Source organism: Puma concolor, chromosome D2, assembly GCF_028749965.1.
Source record: "Puma concolor isolate L17-30 chromosome D2, mPumCon1.1.hap2, whole genome shotgun sequence".
Classification (NCBI taxonomy): Eukaryota; Metazoa; Chordata; class Mammalia; order Carnivora; family Felidae; genus Puma; species Puma concolor.
Window position 1 is genome coordinate 87,749,948 of NC_141677.1, and position 18,593 is coordinate 87,768,540.

General features: G+C 57.5%; 1 protein-coding gene across 1 annotated transcript in view; it reads right to left on the minus strand.

Annotated features, from left to right (window-relative positions):
- Positions 1–18,593, minus strand: part of STK32C (serine/threonine kinase 32C) — a 78,602-nt gene that overhangs the window by 12,765 nt on the left and 47,244 nt on the right. The gene's annotated exons all lie outside the window — the stretch shown is intronic.

Genomic DNA, 18,593 nt, shown 5'->3' on the forward strand with positions numbered 1-18,593 from the left:
GCATCCAGCAACCGTATGGACACCGGGCAAGTGAGCTCAACGAAATGCCACACGGCCACTGAAACTGTATTTATAAACACTGTTAAGCACGTGTGACGACTTTCATAAGGCCAAGCAAAACCGCAAGGCTGTGCCATTTAATGCGGATGCGGCGATGACGTACCCGATGCGGCAGAACCGGAACTGAGCACAGGGCATGCACCGCCCCTCACTCTGGCTCCTGCACCGTCACCGTGAGGGCGTCTGGTGGCAGTGCTGCCCCACGGTGGGGAGGCAGCCGGTGACTGCTGGCTTCGGGGTGCCGGGCACAACTGAGCAGCCTGCGTGCTGAATCCCTCCATCCTCCAGGGACAGGACCCTCATGAGGCACAGCAGCACCGGGCACACCTCCCTGCCAGCCCCAGATGGGCAAGGCGTGTGGCGTGGCGCCCGCGTGACACCCACGTGACATCTGCGTGACGCCCGCATGATGCACCTGTGCAGCTTCCACCTCAAACCCGCCCAGGGGCCGTGCAGGCCGCCGAGACCCCCGCAGAGCTCTGCCTACAACTGCCTCTGGCTGGGCTGACTCCCCAGAAAGCCCGCAGTTCGGGGCCGGGGACCTGACCTCAGACCTGCTTCGCTTCGGCGTCCAAAGACCCCCTTCTGCTCTTGATGCTATGAGAGTCAAGGCCCCCCACCCTCATTGTTCTGCCCAGACGAGGGGCCCGACATGCAGGAGCCCTGTCCCTGAGGGGGGGCAGAGCGGGGCCAGGAAGGGAGGCCACGACCAATGTCCTGCCCTAACCTTGCGGCCAGGCCTTCCCATGCAGAGAGAGGTTTGGAGCCATCCCCGTCCTCCTGACTGTCCCCCAAAGGGAACAGCGGGGGTCACTTCTCTGACAGGAGCATAAACAGTCATAAAAACATCCCCAAGGGGCGTGGGGACGGGCAGAGCTCTCCTGGTGGGGACGGGGGCAGCGACCACTGTGCCCGCCGGCTCCCCCGTGGGGACCTTGCATGTTCGGGGACCCCTGCTGACTGGGATGAGGCAGGGCGCCAGGCTGGGTCTGAGAAAGAGATGCCCAAGCCACAGGGCTGCCCCCTGGATCCACCCGTTGCTCTCCCGGCCCCTGTGGCCACACACAGCAGACAGACCCCTGTCCGGGAGCCCTCGGGCCGCCCTCGTCCCCGGGCCTGTCCTCCATCATCCGCTCCTCGCCGGCTGTCCAGCGGTCTCCCCAGCGGCTGACCCTCCCTTTCCCTACCTGCTAAACGTGAACGTTACGCTGGCTCGCAAGCCTGTGAGAAGTCAGGACTTCTCGTGCTCACGCGTCCACTGATCACGGCTTTGTCTCTGCCACGCTCAGCTGGCCAATGGCCTCAAAGACATCCACATCCTGGTGCCTGAGCCCCGTGACACGCGACCTTCCCAGGAGATCATCCCGGACTGTTCAGCAGGGTCCTCGTGAGCGGGAGGCGGTGGGAGATGTGAGCCGCAGGGTGTCCGGGCCAGAGCGGGCAGCATGGACCCGGCTGCTTCAGTAACAGACTCATTTCTCACAGCTCTGAGGCTGCACGTCCAAGACCAAGGTGCTGGCAGATTCCGTTCCTGGTGGGGGCCCGCTTCCGGTGCTCACGTGTCCTCAGCAGCCTGTCCTCCGTGGGCGCACGCACAGAGCTCTGGTCTCCTCCCCTCCCCCCCACAGGTGCCCGACACTAATGCCATCACCCACCCGCCTGCACAGCCTCCGCTAAGCCTAAGCCCCCCCAAAGCCCCCACCTCCAAATACCATCACACGGGGAGGGGGGCTTCAACATGGGAAGTCGGGGCACAGTTCAGTCCATGGCAGAAACGTGACGCCCAGAGGGAGGGGCCACCACGTGTGGTCATTTGTCGCAGTGGCCTCAGGAAGCCACGTCCTGGGAGCTGTGAGGGACAGCCGGTGTCACTGGGTCGCGTGATCCACCTCTGCTGTGAAACGCTCTCCTTCCGAGCCGTCGGGGATGCTCTGGGCGCAGACGCAGGGTTCGGGGGCCTTGACGGACGGAGACTGGATGGAGGCCGGGCCAGACCACGAGGTCTGTAAAGCCTCTCCCACAGACAAGGCCATTAGCGTGAAAACCGTTCCCTTTCTTGAATCTTTCCTCTCATTTCAGCCAAACGGCCCGAAGTTCGTCCACGGGATGGCCAGCCGAGGCGCTCTCCGGGCTTCCGCACCCGGAAGCTGTCAATGCGGCCCAGAGAGTGGGCTTACCGGCTCCCCCGTGTCTCCGTGAGCCAGGCCTCGGATCTGGGACGTCACCCAGAAACGCAGACTGAAGGAGCCTCGAGACCCCAGCTCTAGGCAATTATGCAAATGCGTCTGATCAAGTGTGATCACAGCAATTAAAAGCCAAATCACCCGCTGTCCCCTCTGCTCTCCCGACGCTCTTCCTCGAGATTTCTGAGCTGAGGGGGGACGGCTGGAGTTCTCTCCCGCTGGCTGACGATCTGAGGGGCCCCACGGTGGCAGGCGGACTGCCCACAGGGGCTCCTGGCCGGGGTCACCGGCGGAGAAGCCCAGAGCTGCAGAAACACCTCCGCCTCCACCCGAGGGGGCACATTCTGTGACTCTGAGCCTGGCTGAGTCCCCCGGGGCTCTGAAGACCTGTGCTGCCCCCAGAGCCTGGCCACCCTAGCGGATTCCATCAAGCAGCTGCCAGGTAAGGGCCTGTGATCCATCCTAAGGGCAAATCTGCGTGCCCCCCCCCCCAACTTTTGTCAGGCCCACTTGTCTGTGCGCCGACACGGAGGGAGAGTGGATTCCCGGCGTGCATCTGAAGGTGCTCTGGAAAGGCTCGCTGCGGCCCCGTGGCTGGGGACACGGGCGGCCACGCGGTCCCTCCTGCCATCTCCAAGGAAGTCGGCGTAGGCGGTGCTGATGGGGTTCAGCTAGCTGGGCCGGGGACCTGGGGGGAGGTGGAGCCCAGCCGAGCAGCAAGCTGACCTCAGGGCCACCAGTACCCACAGCTCAAGGGCCCTTCCCAGCCAGAAGGAGGCAGGGCGAGCAGAGCCCAGACCCAGACTCCCTGAATTTTTGGGCTCTGTGTCCTGGAAGGTTCAGAGCTCAACTGATCACAGCCGAAAACCTGGAGGGGGTGGAGGCAGAGCTTTGTCTCTGATTTCTGGGGAGCACGGCGGGACAGGAAGGGCCTGGGAGCCCCCCTCCAGACCCTGCTATGGGCCCCAGCACGACAGGGCAGGAAGGGCCTGGGTGGCCCCCAACCAGAGCCTGACATGGGCCCCACAGATGGCAATGGTCCTTCCTTCCTCAGGTCAGCTCTCCGTCCCCACTGCCTGCTCCAGAGAGGAGGGAGGGTGTCTCCAGTTACTTTCTAAGTTCAGAGGGGCAGGAGAAAATCATTGTAAAACCTGGTTCTGTGACGTGTAGCCTCAGTGTCAGGGCTGGCGGGTTACAGATCCTCAGCCTCCCGATGCTGTCCTTTGTGTCCCTTGTCCTACAGAGGCCACAGGGGCCACTGTCATCTCTCCCCACCTGTCCTGTTCGTGCTGGGAAAGTGTCCAGCATCACCTGTCCAGTGATAGACCAGCAGGTCCGTGATTTAAGGCGTCCTACCTCATGGGAGCCCGAAGCTGTTTTGACCTCCTGTGACAACAAGGCTCTTGGCCTTCTTACTGTCTTTAGCAGAAAGTCTGGACCTTGGGAGGCCCGCATCATTTGCGCCCTCTTTGGGGACACCACTTGTGTCCTTTGTTAAATCATAAAAGGCTAATTGGTTTTCAGCCATACAAAGGCCAGCTGATTTAAAATCCCATTAAAATAGGTATGCCTTTAAAGATTTGGACTTTTATTCCTAAAAGGATTTTTTAGAGTGCCCTCATCCTAAATAATGTCCTGGCAGTGCCTGTGGGGAGATTAAATTAACGGAAGACTCACAGGGATGTCTTGCTACTTAGAGCCTCAGTAGTGAGACAAAGCCGGGAGTTAAGCCCACACCCCCTGTAAACTCCACCTGTGCTCCCCCAACCCCAGATGCCGGTCCCTCACTGGGACTGTGACCAAACTCCCTCAGCACCAACCCCTCCCGTTTGGGCCCCCACCACAGAAAGTCACTGGACTACCCTATCCGTAGGGAAAGAAAAACTTAAAAATTACCCTAAGTCCTTGATAATAGGAAAAGACATCCCAGAACTCCTTGATGAAAATGTACATTCTTTCCTGGTGCCTTTGAGATGCACAGATGGTCTCTTTGCTAGATGCGAGCCCTCTGGAGGAAGTACAAGCTTCTGGGGAAATAACTCGACTTCCAATCAAAGGAAACAAGAAGGGAGCTGTTTGGGACTAAACTGACAAGTGAAACCCTCTTAAAAGTCTTTTCCACTAGAGCTGGTTAAAATGTTGGTGGGACACAGGCGACCTCAACTTCCAGAAATGCGGTTTTTTTTTAATTTTTTTTTTTAGTGTTTTTATTTATTTTTGAAGGAGAGAGAGAGACAGAGCAGGAGCAGGGGAGGAGCAGAGAGACAGGGAGACACAGAATCCGAAGCAGGCTCCAGGCTCTGAGCTATCAGCACAGAGCCCGACACGGGGCTCAAACTCACAAACCATGAGATCATGACCTGAGCCGAAGCCGGACGCTCAACCGACTGAGCCACCCAGGCGCCCCTAGAAATGCGCTTTGGATCCAACTGATCTTTCATAAACTAGTGAGTTTTATATGATCACACACCTGCCTCGTGTGGCACATTTCCCACCTGGGGATGGTGTGGCCAAAGGATTTGTAACAGCTCATCCGGGCGGCTTGAAGGAAAATAAGTGAGGAAGTATTACATGCTTAAGTATTCTAAGACTCTCAGAAATACAGAAACTAACCCAATTTTTTTTTTAAGTTCACGTGATCTAGGAAATCTTCAGTGGAGAAAAGCTAGTTTAAGTTTGCTGCCATAACGAACACAGATGTGTCTTCAGAGTTGTTGACATTAGATACAATGCGGACGTACAACTTTCTCCACCTGGGTTTTTACTAGTCAAGTAAGTTCATTTTACCTCTATGCTACAAAATTTGTTGGCAAAAAAATAATGATACTAACTTAAGAAGATAGGTAGGTAGCTGTTTAACGTCTCATGAAATTTTCAAGAGCAATCCAAGCATAATTACTAAAAAGAGAAAAAAATTAAATAGATGTAAGTAGACCAAAAGTTTGTAAATGAACTTTTCCACAATAACAAATGTCTACTTAAAAATAGTTTCCAGGGGCGCCTGGGTGGCGCAGTCAGTTAAGCGTCCGACTTCAGCCAGGTCACGATCTCGCGGTCCGTGAGTTCGAGCCCCACGTTGGGCTCTGGGCTGATGGCTCAGAGCCTGGAGCCTGTTTCCGATTCTGTGCCTCCCTCTCTCTCTGCCCCTCCCCCGTTCATGCTCTGTGTCTCTCTGTCCCAAAAATAAATAAACGTTGAAAAAAAAAAAAAAAAGTTTCCAAACTGGGGCGCCTGGGTGGCTCAGTCGGTTAAGCATCAGACTTTGGCTCAGGTCATGATCTCACGGTTCGTGGGTTCGAGCCCCACGTCGGGCTCTGTGCTGACAGCTCGGAGACCGTAGCCTGCTTCAGACTCTGTGTCTCCCTCTCTCTGCCCCTCCCCTGCTCACGCTCTCTCAAAAATGAATAAAGAAATTAAAAAAATAAAGAAATAAAATAGTCTTTTTGACCTCAAACTAACTTTGGGGTTTTCAGAGGGTCCCTGAGGAAAAAGATTTGTTATTTCTCCTTATAAAAGTACAGAGGTTACATTAATTAGGCTTATTTGACACATGAAGTGACACAGGGAAACGGTGAAGTTAGAAGTGTTGCTAAATCTTTATGTTACATTTGTATGCACATATGCTGTGATACACGTTTCAGAAGTTATGTAAAATGACTGGAAGCTTATCAACATCCTCAGCGGTTGTTTAATCGGCCGTAATTCCAATTACCTTAAAACGTCACATACCGTAGAAATAACCTAATTTCCTTGTCAACTGCACCACCTTTTGCAATAAACTGTCATCAGATCTGTAACTACGGCTGTTTTCAGTCTGTCCCTGTTTGGAGATGGTCACTGGTTTATCGACACTTCATGGAAAGCTTCTTATAACCACGTACAGACGAGAGAGTTTCATCTGCAGGAAGTCCGGGACTGGCTTCCACAGGGACCCTGGGAGAGAGGTTTCTGGAAACTGTGATCATGCCCCTGAGCCAGAGGAGACCTTCTGAAACTCTAAAGAAGCCAACAGCCCAGGATGGAGCACACCAGATTTAATTACGCGGGACGAAGGAACCCGTGAGGGAGATCACCACATCTCTGACCTTTGTTTGAAACATGGCTGGTTCCTTAATGTTTGGTTTTCCAGACTTAAGAAATCCTATTTCTCCTTTCTCTCAAGCTGTCTATAGCTCGCAGCCGTCTGGTAGATTATAGCTTTGGAATGGGATGGGGACATTTGGCTTCTCTCCCCACCTGATTCCTCCAAAATTTAGCAACTGCTACTAAATACTCTGACTTTTGCGCCGATGATTTGTGTCGGTTCAACGGGAATCTGTTCTCTTAGCAGTAGGACGTGATTAAAACCATCGGTTCTATCACCAAGACTGACTGGGAGGCCACATTTGAAAGCGCGGCACATGGAATCACTCGGCCAGACGTGAGAAACTCCTCCTCTGAGCTGACGGGGTCCACGCTTACCACGGGCCCGGAAATGCCAGCCTGATGCCTGCTCACGGGTTCCTGGCCCTGCAGGTGAGTAAAGACGTCACTTCTTGACAGACCCAGGAATCCCAGGGCACCTCGGGGACCCGGAGAAGACAGGAATTCATCCAAATTTCTAGGTCCTGAAGGCAAAGCCTGACCTGGTTTCTTAGTCTCAAGAGCCTACATCTGATCCGAGATTCCTCATAAAAGTTCCAGCAACGCTGACTTAAAAGGGCCTATGCGGTCAGTCACTATTCTCGCCATACTTACGTAACTGATCAGGCCACGTTTGATGAGCCTTGACTTATTTTGCAAAAAAATCAGTCTGACTTCAATCGTCTTTAATGAAAATGGGGGTTACTGTGGGGGGGGGAATTTTGTTTCGATGAAAGCGATGATACCCTTTGTGGGGTGTCCACGGCGCCACGCTTCTTCCTTGTAAACTGCCTCCTGCCATTTTGTGCATTCTGTCAATAATTAACATTTCCAGATTCCCCCCGCCCCCCCGAACTTTCTGACTTGGAAAAACTAAAAATGAAAACTGCCCTTTTCCCAAAGCCCAAAGCAGCTGGACAAGCTGATATAACTTCAGAGAAAGCACGCCAGCAGACCGCGTGCATGCGGCTGCGTGGGCCACTCCGGAAGCTCCCCGCGACACCCCAGGCCACCAGAGACATTCCAACCAAACACCAGGAAACGCACCCACTGCCCCCGTCTCTCCTCCCTCCACCATCCAGAGGCACTGAGACCAGTCACTTAAAATCTCAGCTGACCGCCCTCCGGGCTCAGAGTCTGTCTGGGTTTATGATTTAGTCCGACATCAACCTTTGTTTTGTCTTCGTTTCCACAGAAACGCTTCTCATTAAATACCCGACTGCTCATACCTTAGAGACAGGCGCGGCTTTGCGGGGGACACCACCTGCAACACTGAAACCCGTTTCGCTGAACTGACCTACTCTTGGGACTGACGAGCGACGGAGCAGGCTGTCCACTTGGAGCCTGGACTGTGATGCTCTGGGGGAGCTTCAAGGGGGCGGAGGTGTCGCTAAAATTCGCCACTCGGGCACAACATCATGAGCTGAGACATTTACGACACCAGCAGGTGCGAGAAAGGCGCCCCCTTCCTTCCTAACAGAGAACACGCCCCACGTGGACGATGGTGGAAGATGTACCCCCTGCACCAGGAGGGAGGTAAGGCCGAGAGACTTCTGGACAGACCTGCTTCTCACCTTCCGGTCCCCCCAGAGTGTGGTTACTCTTCCACACTGCCTCTGTCCAACCCGACATGAAAACACGTGGGCCCAGCCACTTCTTCGGGTCTCCATGACCTCACGAGGGCTCCCGGGCCACCTAAGACTTGCACTAAATAAACGTGTCTTATGTCGGCTGACTACTCGGGCTTAGCAGCAAACCCTAACAGAGCAAAGTCTGCCTCCTGCGGGTTCTCAGGAGGACCCAGCCCAGAGGACACGCCGACTTTGGACTTCTGGTCTCCAGAGCTGTGGGAGGATACGCTTCTGTCATCGGAGGCCCTGAAGCTGTACCACTTCCTTAACGGCCCCAGGACACGGATCCTTTCCCCGCACCTTCTGGAGGTGCCCGCCTCTGAAAATACCCTGCTTCCTTCTGGTGTCGGAGACCCTGCCCGCTGGGCCCCAGCCTCTGCCCTTACCTGACACCTGCTGTCCTCTGTCCCTGCCAACCGGGCCATTTGTCACGTGGCCCCACTGCAGCCCCCTCTGACCCCCCGTGTCCTCCAGCCGGGGCCTGACCACACCACTTCTGGGAGGCCCACGGGCCGCCAGGCACTCGACAGTTAGTTGTCCGGGAGGGGCCCTGGGCTCCACCCTGGCGTCCTTCACATCGGCCACGGGGCTCCCCCGAAAGGGCTGGCGACCACCCTCGGCCGGAAAGGCTCGACCGGCCCGGCCTCCACGGTCTGCCCGGCCTGGTGCCATCCCTGCTCGCGGGGACCTCGGGCGCGCAGGCCACATGGGCAGCAAGCACAGAATGGGAGCGGGAGCGCTGGGGCCTTTCACGACTGAGCCTCTGGGGCTGTCCAGTCGGTTCCTCGAACAAAACGGCTTTCTGAGCCCGCTTCCTCCAGTAATCGACTTGGGTGGACTAAGAAGAAATGCAACCGGATGGTCGCACGAGGAGTGGACTGTGCCGACCCCAGGACCCAGGGTGGTCCCTGTGAGTGCGGCGGCTGGGGGTCCCCGCGAGTGCGGGCGGCCGGGGGTCCCTGTGAGTGTGGCTGGCCAGCACGGCCCGGAAGAGCTGCTGAGCAATGAGGGTAATTGCCGTGTTCGCTCAACGCTGTTTATGCACTTTGCAGATTTAGTGATTCACCCCAAGCTCTTTTCCTCTCCAAGTAATTTTGCTCCCCAGAAAGCAAATGCCTGATGACAGGTCCTTGGAGCCTCAATACATCCTAATGAAACTGCCTCCTGGTCCCTCCTGGCGAGCTTCTCCCCACGGGAAAGGCCGTCTGGCTGTGGATGGAGGGAAGAGTGGGAGCCTGGCCTCCATGGCACCAGCTTCCCGAGGGTGCCCGGCTTCACTGACCCGGGACCCACGTCCAGACCCCACGGCGGCTTCACTGACCCCGGGACCCACGTCCAGACCCCACGGCGGCTTCACTGACCCGGGGACCCACGTCCAGACCCCACGGCGGCTTCACTGACCCCGGGACCCACGTCCAGACCCCACGGCGGGGCCGCCCCTCGCCAGGGGAGAGCTGGGATCAGGATCTCCCGGGCGTGCCGACCTCTGCATGCCAGACTGCCCTGCGGAGCAGGATTTTGTCTGCCTTGTTCCCACGTTTCCCAGCACCTGAAACGGGACTGGCACATAGGACATTTTGATAAACATGTGACGAAGGGTCCAGTGCCGTCCAGAGACGCTTCCTCTCCAGGCAGAAGGAGCAGGTGTGGCCAGGCTCCTGCCCCAGTGTCCTAGCAGGGTGCTCAGCGAGCCAGCCGCAGGCATGTCCTGGCCACACGGGGCCCCTCATCCACAGACAGGCCCTCGACCAGCTACCCGGGTACCGGGGGTGGGGGTCCACTTCCATTTTCTCATGTAATCCCCACAGCACCCTCGTCTTGAGGACGAGGAAGCAGAGTGCAGTCGGTCCCCACGAAGCCCCCATTCCAGCCTGCAAACACGGGGCCCAGCGTCCAGGCCAAACCCAATGGAAGACGTACAGCCACCTCGACGACTTTGTTTTGTGTCTGCATCAGACAGAATCAAATAAGCACCGGAAAGTGAGGGAGACTGATTCTCTCCTGAAGGACTCAGGAGTGAGCTGAGCACGTGCACGGCAGGCCGGGGCCATCTGCCTCTGGCTCCCTCCCCAGGGGCTTTATCAGCACGGTTCACCTCTCCTGGAGCTGACAAGCTTGTCCTAAAATTCATTTGGGAAAACAAGCAAAAATAGGCAGAAAAACATTTAAAAAATTTTTTTAAATTATTATTATTATTATTTATTTTTGAGAGAGATACAGACAGAATGTGAGTGGGTTAGGGGCAGAAAAAAGAGGGAGACGCAGAATCTGAAGCAGGATCCAGGCTCCGAGCCGTCAGCACAGAGCCAACGCGGGGCTCGAACTCACAAGCTGTGAGATCATGATCTGAGCCGAAGTCGGACGCTCAACCAACTGAGCCCCCCAGGCGCCCCCAGAAAAAACATTTAAAAGGAGAGCAAGGCAGTGACCACAGACACTAGAACTTCACCCATGAAAGTGTGTCCTGGGGCAGGACAGGTGTTCAGGTCAAAGGGAAGGAAGAGAGAAGCCAGAAACAGACCCGCCGCAGAAAGGCTTCGTGTAGCATAACGGCGGCATCTCAAATTTACGGGAAAGGGGACTTCTTAAAAAGCGATGTTGGGGGGCGCCTGGGTGGCGCAGTCGGTTAAGCGTCCGACTTCAGCCAGGTCACGATCTCGCGGTCTGTGAGTTCGAGCCCCGCATCAGGCTCTGGGCTGATGGCTCGGAGCCTGGAGCCTGTTTCCGATTCTGTGTCTCCCTCTCTCTCTGCCCCTCCCCCGTTCATGCTCTGTCTCTCTCTCTGTCCCAAAAATAAATAAACGTTGAAAAAAAAAAAATTTAAAAAAAAAAAAAAAAAAAGCGATGTTGGAATAACCGAATCACTATTTAAAAAAAGATACAATTGGATCCATTCATGACAAGCCACAAGCCAGAACAGATTCCAGACGCAGTTCTAAGACGACGCATGAGATGTAGGCGTGAGAAAAGAAAACACGGTGGGGGCAGGGACAACATTCCCAGGACACAAAACCCCTGGCGACAAGGAGAAAGGTCAATAAACAAGACTACATAAAAATAAAACATTTTACGTGGAAAAGACACATAAAACTGAAAGACAACACATGGGGAAAATATTTGCACTTGACATCAGAAACAAAGGGCCAACATCCCTCGTATACAATGAGCCTCTAAAAAAAAAAAGACCATCAACTCAATAGAAACACAGGCAAAGGCCCGTCACTTGGCCTCCTAACACTTAAAGATGCACAACCTTGCTTATCATGAAGTGGATTGGAGGGTGGCAGACGCGTCCCGCCCACAAAGTCACCGCGCCAAGGAGCGCTGCTCCAGTAGCCGCTGGAGGAGGGGGGATCCCCTTCATCCTGGAGCGCCATTCAGTGAAGGGGACAAAGGCCTTTAACCTGCACGAGCTGTTCCCTATAAACTTCGCTGATGGCAAGTTTGTTTTGTAAATAACTATGGCAGCTCATCAGAGAACAATCCCCCGGAAGGAGGGGGTAGCGGTGGTCATCGCTGGCCGCCACGCTCTGCCGGGGACCACGAGGTGGGGGGTGTGGTGGGGTCGAACCTGACCCGCCCCGCAGGTGGAGACCACGACGGATGCGCACAAGGCAGGTGGGGAGCACGTCAGGGACCAGCATGCACGACGGCCTGGAGGCCCACAGAGGGACCACGGGGATACGGGGCCACGGGGAGCGGGGCCACGGACTGCCCTGGACGGGCCTCGTGTGGATGGCGTTGCGCGTCATCGCGTGGGCCATCACCGTCAAACCACGGAACATTTGTGAGACGTCGGGGAACGTGAACCTGATACGAGCGACTGGCGTGAAGCATCTCAGGCGTGGGAGGGGCCATGGTCATGCTTGAGGAGAGTCTTCCCCTCTCGCAGACACACGCTGCAAATGCCGATAAGGGGAGACACTTTCCCGGGGTCACTTCCCGGAGTGTGGGCGGGAGGCGTGCAGCGGGCGGCACTGAAACTACGCGTCCACAGAGCTGGAATGCCCGGGTGGTGCAGAACTGCTCTCCTCCTCCCCGTCTGTACCTGTGCTTGAAGTTTTCAATTTATTTTTTCTTTTTTCTTTTTTTTTTTTTTTAAATTTTTTTTTTCAACGTTTTTATTTATTTTTGGGACAGAGAGAGACAGAGCATGAACGGGGGAGGAGCAGAGAGAGAGGGAGACACAGAATCGGAAACAGGCTCCAGGCTCCGAGCCATCAGCCCAGAGCCTGACGCGGGGCTCGAACTCACGGACCGCGAGATCGTGACCTGGCTGAAGTCGGACGCTCAACCGACTGCGCCACCCAGGCGCCCCTTTATTTTTTCAATGTTTTTTAAAATTTATTTTTGAGAGGGAGACAGAGCGTGAGTGGGGGAGGGGCAGAGAGAGAGGGAGACACAGAATCCGAAGAGGGCTCCAGGCTCTGAGCTGTCAGCACCGAGCCCAATGTGGGGCTTGAAGCCACAGACTGCAAGATCATGACCTGAGCCGAAGTCGGACTCTCAGCTGACTGAGCCCCCCAGTCTCCCCATGTGCTTGACGTTTTTCAAAATTAAAAACTAAAAATTAGAAGATGTGAGGCCTGAGCAGGGGCCTCAGCAGTAGCACCGGGTGAACCCCAAGAGCTGCCTCCCCAAGAGGCAGAGCCCACAGGATGGGCAGGTTTGTGGGGGGGGGGTGGGGGGAGCTCAGCATTGGCGCTGGGGAGGCCTGGGGGTTGGGATCCTGGGGACTGAGGGCTGAGTGCCTTGGGAACCTCGATTAGCCCACCTGAGGCGGCAAAGCCCACAGGCGGCCAGACACCCAGACTGGAAATGGACCCGGGGGGCTCCTGGGACAGCCTGGTTCCAGGGCGCCCACACCACCTCCCGCTCCTGAAGCACCCAGGCAGCCGCACCGGCCTAGTAAAGGAAGCTTCCTTCTCACTCAGGACACACGTGGGGGCGGCCGTCCCTGGCGGGCTGTGGGCTCACCCTCCGCCGTCCACCCACGTGGCCCGCCCCAGCCACTCCGCCCAGAACCAGGTGCACCTCTCAGGCGTCAGTCCCCCAGCAGCTCCGCAGCCAGGACGATGACCACTCACACGCTGTCCGGGGACAAGAATGAGAAAGCAGGTGTGAGCCTCCTTCTCCAGAATCAGCCTCTAGGGAGATGGCTATTTTAAGGCACAAAATCGAAGCCTGGGTGACCCAGAGACCAACCCAGCAAGTTCACATTGTGCTCTGGCCCACTTCGAAGCCCGTGGTCTGTTCGATGCTGCTCCCAGGGGAATCTGCCACGCTGGGTCTCTTGGGTCCGAAGGTGCCGGTCCCTGCAGGTCCCGTCCTGGCCTTGCCCTCAGCCTGGGGGGCGTCCAGAGCCGACCCCTCCACCAAGTGAGCTCCCTGTGGTCGGGAGAGGAAGGAGGCTGTGCTCTCGGCCCCTGCCCTCCCCGCTGCCCCTGTCCAGTTCCTTCTCGCTGGACACTGACCGCCCATGGCCCCTCCCACCAACGCACCTGGTTCTCCGACGGGCGCCTTGTGCCCCTCCCCCAACTCCTTAGGGCTTGGTCTGTTTGGTCCCCGGCATCCCTCTTCCCTCCAGAGTCATTGCCCTTTAGCCCCACCCCACCCAGCAGGGTCCCTTTTTGGGGGGCAGAATAGACAGACCCAGGTCAGCTAGGCAGCGTCCCTCATCGGGCTGGTGGCTCTGTGGCTAAACTCTTCCTATCAGGGCACCCCAGGTAATAGCTGCTCATAGGATCACTTATGAAATTTAAATCCGAACATGGGTTCTGCAGAGTGGAACCAAGACGGAAAGGCAGCCGTGCAGGAGGCCCAGGGCGCCGGGTAAGAGTTGTGAGCCGGTCCGGCACCCGGAGAAAGGCCAAGGCCAAGCCCCCCCACTAGTGTTCCAGGGCTCAGGGCCTGGGGCGTGAGCAACCTGGGCCTCACCAGCCCTGCCTGGGGCTCCGGGTCAGATGAGCCAGAACTCAGGGTCTCAGGGGTGACCCTCGTTGGAGCAGGCGTCAGCCTTTCCCTGCTTTTAACGCTGAACAATACTGCATGGACAGACCACTGTTTGTCCACTCGTCCACGGTGGACGCTCGGGTCCCTTCCACCTGTGGGCTCCTGTGAATTGTGCTGCTGTGAACACGGGGGTGCGGGTGTCTGAGACCCTGCTTTCAGTTCGTGAGGGGGCCCGCCCGGGAGTGGGATGCGTGGGCCGTATGGTCCCGTGGGATATTCTAACGGCAGGGTTTTCACTTCTTTCGAGGTCTCTTCTGTTCATTGGCCTATTCAAGGTTTCAACTTCTACCACCAACGTGGACAATTTTCTATCTGCTTGCCTTCGTTTGGATTTTGATTTTGGCAGGTGTGTGCGTGTGTGTGTGCGTGTGTGTGTGTGCGCTGGCTCCCTGTGGGATGGGATGAGGCCCCTCACTGTCCAGGGTCATTTGTGTGGCTAAGAGGGTGGAACTTTGGGGGAGAACCAGGGTGTGGGCACGTGCGTCCCAAGGTGACCAGCGCCAGGCCGCCAGCTGCGGGCTCCTGCCCACACTGCCGGCCGCGGCCCGCCTGCCTTCGGCCAAGCTTCCCGAGGTTCCCTGAGCGACCTGCGTGGCGGGGTCACCGTCAAGCATGTGACGGGAACAAGAGCATGGTTTCTAAGATCCAGAGTCCAGACCTGGTGCCTGGACGTCTCAGGATGTGACCGGGTCCAGGAGCGGCAGGAACGTGACTCCTTGGAGCTCTGGCCACTGCCGCTTTCTCCCCGAAGCGCTTCTGCCATTAGGGATAGTGAAGCCCCCAGAGGGGCTCCTCCCGGGTCAACTGGAGATCCTGTAGCTCTGGGTGGCTGGTCACTCGCGTCGTCTCAGGTGCTGCCAGGGCAGTCCTGGGACGTCCCCACAAACAGGGTCATAAGCTTCAGGACTGCTCTTTCCTCCCAGCCCACCTCATCTCCAGAGACCATATGAGGAGCTGGGGTCACAGGGGGGTCAGAAGGTTCCTGAATTAGTGGGGTCTGTGGCCAAGGTACATTGTGCCCTATCTTAGTTGTTTCCCCATAAACTGGAGAAATACGAGACACGCTACTCCGGCCACATCACGTGAGGCTCCGCCCACATCATGTGAGGCTGGCCAGTGCTTTCCTCCCTCCACGAGTAACAGCCCAGCCAGAGCCCTCCCACAAGAGCTGGACCCCGGGGGGAAGGGGAGAGTGTCCCCGGGCCAGATTTCACAGCAAGTGCCCTAACTCAGAACCCACGGCCTCCTGACGGGTCTGGGCTGGGTGGTGGGCAGAAGGCGGCCAGGCCCACCCACCTGAAAATCGACAGCAGTAGGCACTCCCAGAGGCCTCTGTGTGAGCTCCAGCCCAGCCTTTCTGTAAGTTCAGAGAGGAAGACAGTGCCCCGGGGTGCGGGACACGCAGGGCTGCGGGCAGGAGGAGGCCCGGCCAGTGAAGGGCAGAAATCCGCCCCGAGACAAAACCAGGCCACGGGGCCAAAAGGGGCTGGGGTACAGGACAAGGGCTGGGACACTCCCGCTCAAATACCACATTGTGACCACTGCGAAGAACGCACCCAGGTCAGGGGACTCTGCACTCACAAAGGGACACCCCATGCCCAGGAGACAGGACTTTGCTTCCTATAAAGGGCTGTGCCCGTCTGTTGCCTCAAACTTTGCTTCCTGACGATCCAGCGGCCTGACCAGGTGCACACTTCAAGGAGGCTCTGTAGCCCATCGTGAGCGGGGACCCAGCCTCTGCACCAGAGACAGCATCACCGGGAGCCCAGACCTTCCAGCATGGAGGACATTGAGTCCCAAATGCCCCTGGTTCAGTCAGGAGTGGGAGTACAGGTTGGCCAAGCCAGATCCCCCCACTCCACACCCCCCACCCCGGCTGGGTACATCAGCCGCAGCCAGTGACCGTCCAAGTCCTCGGCCACAGCAGCCAAGGGAGGGCAGTCAGAGGGCAGCAGAAGCCGTAGGGGAACAGGGGTAGGAGGGTGACAGGGTCTCCACTTTCCAATACGCTGGAAAAAAACTTAGAAAATAAAATCTATTCACAATAACAAAAAGAGACGATGTGCACAACAGCTCAACATATGATAACTACAAGAATGATATATAATAAACAGTAAAACGTGAGGGATTAATATGAAAATATATGACAACATTTGAGCAAAAAAATACTAGATCTCTAGCTAGGTAACATATCAATCTTCTCTTAATCTTTACATGTAATTCCTACCCAGATTTCATGTTTATTTCGATCATGACAAAACTTAGGTAAAAGTTCAGTTGGAAACATACGTGAGGACAGCAGGCATCTTGTAAGAGCAGGGGGGCGGGAGGGGGGCGACTTATTAGGAGACCCCCTAGTGGTAGGGGGTAGGAAGCCAGTACAGACCCTGGGGTCCCCAGGGAGGGATGGACAGGGCAGCCCGCCAATGGCCCAGGGGCAGTGAGGCCAGGTGCAAGGTTAAATTTCTGATGGAGTAAACAAGTCTTTTCCAACCCTGAGTGTTTGCTTTGTTCTGACTAAACACAGTAATAGAGGTCTTAAAGCCAGGGCGCAGGGCTGACTCGAGCGCCTCAGGGGCAGAAAGCTGAGGGGAGGGGGGCAGGGAGGAGGAGGCTAGGGGCGGGAGGGGGGGGCGGTGGCACTCGGGAGCGGGGCAGGGACAGGCTAGGGGCGGGGAGAGAGCAGACTGGGGGCGGGCAGGAGGCGACAGGGGGCGGGGAAGGGGCAGGGAGGGCGCGGGAAGGGCGGTCCAGGACAGCCTGGGTAAGGGAGGGGGCCAGAGGGGGCCGGAAGGAGAAGCAGGGGGAGGCTGGGGGCGGGGAAGGGGCAGGAAGGGTTCGGGAGGGGCAGTCCAGGAAGGCCTGGGTCAGGGAGGGGGCCGGAGGGAGCTGGAAGGAGAAGCAGCGGGAGGCTGGGGCGGGGAGGGGGCGGGAAGGGGTGCACCTCACCGACCCCCACCACATCCACCCCGAAAAGGCGGTGTGCCAGGCCCTCGAGTGTCACGGCCGCAGGGAAAGGGCAGCTGGGGAGGCAGGGCCGCCCCTTGCCCCGGGGAGGGGTGGGGCGCAGCCCCGCAGAGGGTTTGGGGTGGTTTGGGGAGGAGCACAGAAGGGTCCCCGCCCAGCAGCCCGGCCGGGACGCGCGGACGTGACACGAGGCCCCAGGGGTCACAGAGCCTCGCAGTTCCGTGCTCGCAGCCACCGTGGGCACCACTCTGCCCCCCTCGACCCGGCCCGCTCACGTGACCGCCAGGGCCAATCAAAGTGCCCCAGCACCCCCGCGTGATTGGTGCCGGGCCGCAGCACAGGGCCGCACCCAGCCAATCGGAGGGCTGCCTGGTGAGAGCGGCGCGGACGGCTCCCCGGGCCCTTCTTCTCCCACCTGACCGTCCCCCTGTGTGGCTCACTTGGACTAAGGCTCACTTGCCACCGGAGGCCCCGGGGACCGGCAGACAGCGCCTGCCAATGGCTGTCACACTCGTCCCCGCGGAGGCGCGCACCTGCTCCACCTGCTCACCTGAGCGTCACCTGTCCCGGAGCGAGGCACGCAGCTGGGCTCACACCCGCTTGGGCGCGCCGGTCCCCCGGCCCCCAGCCCAGGCACGGGCAACGCGCGAGGTCCGCGGCAGCGGCCGCCCTCCCGGCCTCCTGCACTGGGGACGCTCCCAGGCTCCTCGCCTGGTCAGAAGAGCCGGGACAAGGCTCCTCGACCCACGAGCCCGGGGTTCTCGGCATCCAGACGGTGGACTCGCACCACCTGCTCCCATGCTCCCCGGGACGTGATTTCTCCAAGAATCGGGAACTTGGGAGGGAAAGGGGAGGTGGTGGTTAATAGCGGCAGAGTTTCGGTTTTACTAGAGGAAAAGAGTCGAGGCGACGGAGGTGGACGGAGGGGTTTCTCGCACAGCAGTGTGAACCCGTCCATGGCCCTGAGCCGCACACTTACAAATGGTTACAATGGTACATTTCCTGTTACGTGTAATTTATCACACACACACACACACAAACTGGGAAAAAACAGAAACGAAAACAATAAGCACTCTTTATACCCAAGGACCAGGTACAGCAAGCTTGGATAATCCATTTTCCGGAGCTATTGTCCCCCAGGGCGGGGCAGCCACAAGGTAACCGCTCACACCAAACGCACCAACCGCTTTGCCCCCATTCACTGAGGGGCATGCGTGAGCTCCGAATGTTTACACCCACTCGACCAAGAGTGGCTTTCAGAGTCATTCTTACAAGGCCAGTCTTGACTGTGGTGTCCACGTGGGGCTGAGTCCATGCAGACATCTGAAATAAGGCCGCGCACAGAGAGGCACATTGGGCCAAGCCACACACACGTGGAGCCGGTTGTGGCGAGCCTCCAAATCCTCATTCCTTCTCCAGTGGGGTCACTGCCCTAGCCCCCGAGAACAGCCGGAAGGACCAAAGCCCAGGTCTGCCCACAGTCCGGAAACCCGTCCAGCACACGGCACCCCACAGCTGCAACCTCGTTAGGGAGCAGGAAGGAGTCCTCCCACTACACGGCAGCTTCTAAGGGTAAAGTCTCAGCAGGACCCTGTGGCTCCCTTCCCTCCCCACCTCA